At 38.2% G+C, this 8,521-nt stretch overlaps 1 pseudogene; it reads left to right on the forward strand.

The window, feature by feature from the left end:
- The first annotated feature begins 3,046 nt into the window (after positions 1-3,046).
- Positions 3,047-8,064, forward strand: LOC107526201 (tRNA-splicing ligase complex subunit RTRAF-like; annotated as a pseudogene).
- Positions 8,065-8,521: the final 457 nt, after the last annotated feature.

Genomic DNA, 8,521 nt, shown 5'->3' on the forward strand with positions numbered 1-8,521 from the left:
AAAAGCATATCTTTGCTCTGCTTAATTCACTTCTCTTTGAATTTTACTTTATCTGATTTTAATATTGCTACTTCTGCATTATGTTTGCACTTGTGTGATGCAGTCTTTCATTTTTTGAGGAAAGGATAATATAACCCAACCTCTCTTATTGTGACAACAAATATATTTTATCTTATCCCTTCCCTCATGTTTTGTTTGTTATACTTCTTGTCCTTTTCTTGGTTTGGTTTTGTTTGTGTGTTTTTTTTTTACTTTTGCTAGATATATCAAGTTTTTAAAAAATCCCTTAGTTACCCTTTCCCTCTCCCCAAGGAATTTAGGAGTTCTCTAAATATAGCTCTGTTTTGCTAGCAGTTACATTCTATTTTTAGCAATCATTTAATCTTTGTTTCTCTTTAGATATATCAACATTAAATAATAAGCATGTTCCCCTCATTCTGCTATACATTTTATAAAAATTAATGACTACTGCAAGGTGAATTGATTACAAAGGACTAATAAGATGTGGGGAGACCAATTAGGCAGTAATTGCTGTAGTTCAGATAAGAAGTTTTCCTTGGTGTATATATATGTGTGGCTAGAGCAGTGATTCTCAAACTTGAGAATGCATCAGAATCCCTTGGAAGGTTTGTTAAAACCAATTAGTGGGTCCCACCCAACAATGTTGGTAGAACAAACTTTTTCCCCCTAAGCTGTAGGAAAGTGTTTTTATATTTAGCTTTATATATTATAACCACTGTTTCTTGGGGACCTAAATCTTTACTTATCTTGAAATCTTTATCTGATTTCATTTTAATTTGATTAGGTAGTTTCTTCAGTAATTCTTTGAGTCCTTGAGAGTCTGAAAATGTCTTTTGCCCAGATGAATGACACCTTGGATGAACATAAAATTATTGAATGGTATCCCTCTTCTCTCAGTTGTGTATAGATATTCCATCATCCTCTTGCTTTCACTGAGGAAGATGAGAGCCTTAGTCCTAGTCTGCTTTCTTCTTGATAAAATCAAACAAAAAGAAACCTCTACTTTGTCTGAAAGTTTGTAAAATTTTTCTCCCTTATCTGTGGAATTTGTAAGTGCAGGGAAGTTTTCTTCTATCATTTCCTGCTTATAACTTATACATTTTTTTTTTTTCATTCCTAAAATCTATTACTTGTATATTAGGTTTTCAGAGTATATTTATAAGTATATCTCTTATATTTTCAATCATAATTTCAATTTCCCGGTGCTTTTGCTCTAATATTGTGTGCTATTTCTCTAGTCCATCCACTGGAAAACTAATATTGTTTTCAGCAGTGACCATGTCTCTACTGAAGTTTTAAATTGGGCAATAATTTTATTTTAATCTCCAGTAACTTTTCTTTTGTATCCTCTAATTAAATCTACTACATGTGAATTATATTTATCATTAAATTTATAATAAAATCCAACAAAGTTATTAAGGCTCTGAAAAAATGGAGTGATAATTAGAGAGAGGGACAGAATAAAAAAAAGGTACTGATCATTAAACACAGAATGGAGGTACAAGAGAACTTACAGAGAAGAATTCAAAGTGGGCAGGAAAAAAAAGTTCCATGCCATAACCTGGAAGGCAGGAAGCACATGTAATTAGTATCTGTTTCAACTTTCAACCTTCAAACCAACATATCACCCTCATGCTTCTGCCATCGTATAAATTGATCCCTGAGTGTCTAATATTGTTCTTGGCAAATATTCTACCACTCTCCTTGTTCCAAGATAATTCTTCATTTTTTTGGCCTGCTATTACCTCCAACATCTAACAGCCTAATTTAAAAGGTCAATATATTATATATGACTCTGCTCTAGTCCTTAGAAGTGGATGTTTGCATCTTGTCTCAATAGTTCTTGATGTTTTTCTCCATTTCAAAGACTTGGGCTTGGAATGGACCTACTATTCTCTTTCTCTTACTGATTTGGACAACCTGAAAAGCTATATCTGCCTTTGTGGCCCCTGGAAACCCAACCTCAGACTGTGATCTGCTAACTGGTATCAAACCATTCTACCCTATGAGTGCAGGGATTTCAGACTGGCTGGACAGGATGTCTTGAAAGATTGATAGAATATTAAAAGAATATAAAAAAAACAAAGAGCTCACCACGAGGATGAGAAACTTGTGTGTGTGTGTGTGAGGTGCTCAGTGAGTAAGCAGATTTACTGAGATAGAAAGTTTAATATACAAGCAATGGTCATGAAGCTCCTCTGATGGGGAAAAACAGGGAGATAGTGGATGAGTTGCATAGCTGGAAGGGTTCCTCATCACCAATGTTGGTGGAGCAAACTTTTTCCCCCTAAGCTGTAGGAGAGTGATGTTAAAGCCAGAGCTGTATGCAGAACCAAGAGTCAAGTAGGGAGCCGAGTCCAATAAGGCAGAGACAAGATTTGCACCAATCCATCAAAACCAAAGGGCAAGGCTCAGGTTTTCCAATCCAGGGGATAAGAGCCAACTGATTAAGAGAAATTAGGAATAGTCCAGGGACAGTGCTTGCCATAGTCATGGCTAACATTTAGCTTCCTCCTACAATATGACACCTACAATATGAACATGATCACTAGATGAGGGATAAATGGGTGCAAAGAAAAAGGCCAGATTCTGCTGGGTCTTAACCAGCAATTTAGATTTGAAGCAGTGAATAATAGGAAACTATCAAAAGGTTTTTGAGCAGGGAGGTAATATGGTGCAAACAATGTTATTATGAACAGCTGTTTGGCAGTTTGGAAGGGATTGAAAGAGGGGAGACTGAAAACTATCTTGAAGATCATTCAGGTGGGAGATGCTGAAAATTTAGAGTTGGATAGTGAAAAGGATTAGAGAGTGACATATCCAGGAGACATTGTGAAGAAACATTAAACGGGATGTTTAGATGCATCAGGTGAGAAGAGAAAAGGAGCCATCAAAGTAAATATGAGCTTTCTTACCATGGAGAGTGGGGAAGTTTGGGTATGTTGAATCTGAAGCAGTGACTGGATATACACTTGGTGGAAAACTGTTTGATATTAGCCTGTAGATATTCAGTCAGAGGGCTTAGATGTCACGCGGCATCAACATAGAAATGATCGTTGAAATCATGAGAGTGAATGACAAGAGAAGAATGGAGAAGGAAGGATGTAAGGGCAGATGGTTGAACATTGGACATACATTCACATTTGCTTAAAAGGAAGAGGCAAAGAAGACACTAAAGGAGAAATAAAAAACAGGAGGAATTAGAGAAACCAAGGATGAGATAGTTAAACAAAAGGAGGTGGTCCAATGGATTCAATTATTACAGGGAGGTGTGAGAGGTGGGTGGTCTGCCAAGGAGGGTGATGACTTTTAAAAGCTTTAGATTTGATTAAAGTAGTGATTCTCAAACTTGAGAATGCATCAGAATACCCTGATGCATCAATTGTTAAAACTGATTGCTGGGTCCCATCCCCAGAGGTTCTGATTCAGTAAGGTCTGGAGTGGGACATGATAATTTGCATTTCTACTCAGTTCCCAATTGATGTCGATGCTGCTGGTCTGGAAACCACACTTTGAGAAAATGTGGTTCTCACCTTTCATTTGTTCACTTCTGTCCCTAGACATCTGAGTGCTATGACACACTTTTATTAATAGTTTGTAAAGGCAGGAATTCTTACCTAGGGCTGGGGACCAGGGTATCTGGTTTTATAAAGCATTCCCTCCCACCCTCAGATAATTCTAAGTACCCTTTACTTGGGGAGAACTAGTGAACTGATGCATGACATTATTAATTTTTTTAAACTACACTTTAAAACACACACACATTGGAACCATACCAAAACAGATCATTCTTTCTTTGATGATGTAGAATGCACTTAGGGATCTGGTCTGCTTTGGAATGCAGTTGCATGTCGGTGGTTGTCCCTTCTATTTTCTGACCCTCAAGGTGAGTCTTTAGCAACCATTGGTGTGGGAAACCATTGGTAAGGGGAAATGAACCTTACTGTCTCTCCAGCTGGATTGTCATCCATGGGTGGATTATCCTTGAAACCTTGTTGCCCATAGTCTTTTGCAGGTAGGTACTCCTTGCTACCGCATAGTTCACAAAAGTGCTGTGGATATCCATTGAGGGAGTAAGGCAGCTATTTCTCTCTTTGACTACCTGTTCTGCTACCACATTTTGCCTTTCTCTAAAGTACACCATATACCTTGGACTCTGAAGAAAGTTTAAGCAGTTTTCAGGCTCAGGTGGTTGATCCAAAGCCACACCAAGTTGAAGGTGAGGATAAGCATTGTGCCCATAGCCTAGCTACCTCATTCCTTTAGAAAGGCACAAGGCCTCACTGCTTTGGTTCTTGGGTGCATCGCATGTAGAAGCTCTCCAGGACTCCAGTGGATTGTCATCCTTCACAGATTTGTCCCCTTTCTTTATACCTCCTATAAGTCTTCTCCCTTTTAGCCCTTTTTCCCCCCATGTCTTTGTTTCCCCTTTTCCAGAAACATGCTCCACCCCTCCCTACAGAAGTGATCATGTTCCATGTCTCGTCTGTCTCCCGTGTTTGCTGAATGTCAATGAACTTCCTCCTCTGACCAATTTCTGCTGAATCTGCTGAGAGGAGGAGAGAGTACAAGTCTTTCTACCAGATTTAATTAAAAAAAAATTATCATATGATAGGTTAACAAGTGATATGTAAAGAAATATATAGATCACTTTATCCACCCCCATCGCTGATCAAACCCCCTAAAGTAGCCAGTGTTAACAGTTTGGTGTATATCCTTTCATACTTTTCTCTATGTTTTTACAAGTGTGTATGTGTTCATGTGTTGTTGTTTTCCTACGGTAGATAAAATATTTTATATAAAACCTTATGCATTACTCTGCAACCTGCCCCTCCAAACAATATGTCAACTCATTGTCTTGTGATTCTGTGAGTGGTGGGGTTAAATGCACTTTGATGTGTGGTAAGGAAGATTTCCACTCTAGACTGTGGATTCTACAAGGATTAATTTCCTTCTTGACAACACTTCTCCAATCTGGTTTGCAAGAGATATTCATATTTCTTCTTTTAATGTAACTTTTATAAGTTATTTCTTGTGAGCCAGTAAGTGTGGCCTCAGTGTATTTATCAGGCCTCTCCCTTTCAGCTGCCTAATGGGCAGATGATTATTACAGTATCTGTTTCCCCCCATTCCTGGCTGCCCCCAGGCTAGACTTTATATATTGGCAGTTATTCTTGTTGTTCCCTACCACACAGTGTGCCTTTCCAATGCTTCGCTATCTTAGACAGACTCAGGATGCCCAGTTTCCGCAACTGAACCCAATCTCCGGTCCTTGACTCCCGGCACGGCACCTGTATCAAGTGCTTTATTTGTCCTGCTAAGTTATTCTGAGCCACCTTATCCTTTGGCTCAATTGCATATCTGTTAAGCCTGTTTCCTTCTTCACTCTTGCCCCTACCTTAAAGCTGAGGTCAGTGAACAGCTGGGACTTCTATGCAAATATCAGTAAAGGGGAAGTACAACTGGTGGAGTCCTTACTAATGTCATTTGTGGGCATTGCCAGAAAAGCCACATGTTGACTTCATTGCCCCTTTTGCTTAGAGAACAACATCCTCACGCATTTAATAAAGTTGTGTAACTGCGAGGTCCATTTTTCACTGACCTAGATTGGAGTATTCTCAAGTTTTAGATCCAATCCTCCCAACCCCACTTCAAGCACAGGTACAGATTCTTCCCTTCCATGCTATTAGGTGTCCCAAGGTCTCCTTGGGTCTTAAAGTGGTCCTGATAGGTAGACTCCTCATGGAGGAGTTTTACAGTGTTAGATCGAAGATTCACAGCACACTGTCTTGAATAACTCCCAATTTGAGGACCTGGCATTGAGGCTTCTCTGCCTTTTCTGCTTTCTTCTGCCTCTGGACTCTGCCCACTTTATCTTTTCAAACCAAAACTATTTCCTCCTCCCCAACCCCTCTTTCTCTTTCATGTCAACCCTCAGTGGCCAGGTGTGAAATCTCTGATGAGCCAATTGACTTAATGATAGAAGAGCCCAAATCACTGGAAAGCTGATAGTTACCCACTCTCATCCCTTTCCATTAGGGCAGTGGTTCTGGTGATACTCTTCTTCCTAGGGAGCAACTGAGAAATCAGTAGGGGCATTTTTGGTTGTCACAATGATTAGGAGACATTATTAATATGAGTGAGGTTTAAGGAAACTCAACTTCAATAAGGCTTACAGTATTCCCACACAACAAAGAATTGTCCCACGAGGCCTTCAAATACAGGGTGAGGCAAAAGTAGGTTTACAGTTGTTCATATGGAAAATAATTAATAAGTAATAATATAAGAATAAATTCTGTGTTTTGTGTACTCATAACTGTAAACCTACTTTTCTCCCACCCTGTATTCTGCTGGGTAGTCTAGTGGGTGCAAAACCTGATTATAATTATCTGAGTCCAGAACCTAACACTATGTTAAGTGTAAATACAACAGAACTTTAAAAGGGTTTCAATATGTATTGAGTTTCCAAGAATGTAGCTACCACATAAATTGAGAGAAAACTGAGCTATGACTTGTTTGAAATTTTACCAAGAATTATTTACCATTTTGGAAAAACCACAACACTGACCAGTGGTGATATTTCAGTTGAAAATACCACAAATAACACTGATCAGGTCCTGTCACTGTCCTGCCACACCGCCTCGCCTCTTATCTCTGGGCCAAATCCCAGGAGATCAGAGCAAGCAGCCTGGACCATGTTCTGGTGCAGCCTGACCATCCTTGACCATCCTTGACCACCACCACAATCCTGACGGCTTCAACTGCAAAGATGAAACAGAATTTATTTATTTATTTATTTATTTATTTATTTATTTATTTATTTATTTATTTTTAAATCATTTTTTATTTTTCAATGACAGTTGACATCCAATATTATATTAGTTTCAGGTGTACAACCCAGTGATTAGACATTATATAACTTATTAAGTGATCCCAATAAATCTTGTACCCATCTGACACCATACATAGTTATTACAATATAATTGTCTATATTCCCTATGCTGCATTTTACATCCTCATGACTATTCTGTAACAACCAATTTGTACTTCTTAATCCCTTCACCTTTTCACCCATCATCTCTCCCATCTGGCAACCATCAAAATGTTCTGTATATCTATGAGTCTGTTTCTGTTCTGCTTGTTTGTTTATATGGTTTTTTATATTCAATTGTTGATAGATATGTATTTATTGCCATTTTATTGTTCATATATATATATATATTTTCCTTCTTTATTGTTTGGCTTGAAGACCAGAAAATCAGACACTACAGGATTGAAGACAAAGGTAATTTAAGAAACATCCGCAGCAGTGACTGGCTTAAATTCTTTGAGATGTATCTCAGAGAACACTGGTTTTTTTGGTTTAGCTGTTAGTCTTGAATATGGAGATAATGCTGAAAAATACAAGGACTTGGTACCTGATAATAAAAAAATGCTGACAATGCAGCTAAAAATGCAGAGTTTTTATCATTTTGGAGGTAAATGATTTTTAAAAATATATGTGTTTTTATTGATTTTTAAAGAGAATGAAAAGGAGAGAGAGAGAGAGAAACATTAATGAGAGAGAACCATTGATGGACTGACTCCTGCATGCCCCCCTACTGGGGCTCTAGCCTGTAACTGGCACCCTCTCAGTGCATGGGACAAAGCTCAACCAACTGAGCCACACTTGCCAGAGTTGGAGGTAAATAATTTTGATTTTAAGGCTGGTGTAATGCTTTGGCTAACTTTCAGGTTAAGTGTCATGATGATTACCTGGTAATGTTTAAAACAATTCACAGTTTGGTCCAGGAGCTCCTGACACAGGATGCAGCTGCTAAAATAAATCAAACAAAAGAGAGAATGCCTGTTGCTTTAGACAAGCATATTCTTGGTTTTGACACAGGAGATGCAGTTCTTAATAAAGCTGCTCAAATTCTGTGATTGCTGTATATAGAAGAGCTCAGAGAGCTACAGACAAAAATGAATGAAGCCATAGTAGCTGTTCAGGCAACCATTGCCAATCCAAAGACAGACTACAAACTGGGGAAAGTTGGAAAATGAACATTTTAGGATTTCAGCCTCTCAGCTACCTAGTACAATTGGGAACCGTTTATGCTCTGGCATATATTTGGAAAACAAATGTCACCTTTTCAAGGGAAGAATTCCAGAAAATTGACTACTTATAGAGATTTACTGTAGTTACTTTTTCTTTAATAAAGTTTGGGAAAATGGGGGGAAAAAACCACTGATCACTCATGGTATTTGAGCTGAAAATATCACAAACTACCACCATGCTGTTGCACACATGGCTGTTTCAACGTAAAGGTATAAACAATCAAATACTTCAATATTTTTAAGTAAAACCATAACCATGTATATATTGAAAAATGAATTAGATCATTCCTCACACTTAATTTTTTCATACCAGGGTGGGGACAGTAAACAAGGTTTAGGTTTAACTCTGACGGGGAATTGAACCAGGGGTCACAGCAAGGTGAGAACTAAGTTCTAACCACTA

This window comes from Miniopterus natalensis, chromosome X (assembly GCF_054644295.1).
Source record: "Miniopterus natalensis isolate mMinNat1 chromosome X, mMinNat1.hap1, whole genome shotgun sequence".
Lineage (NCBI taxonomy): Eukaryota > Metazoa > Chordata > Mammalia > Chiroptera > Miniopteridae > Miniopterus > Miniopterus natalensis.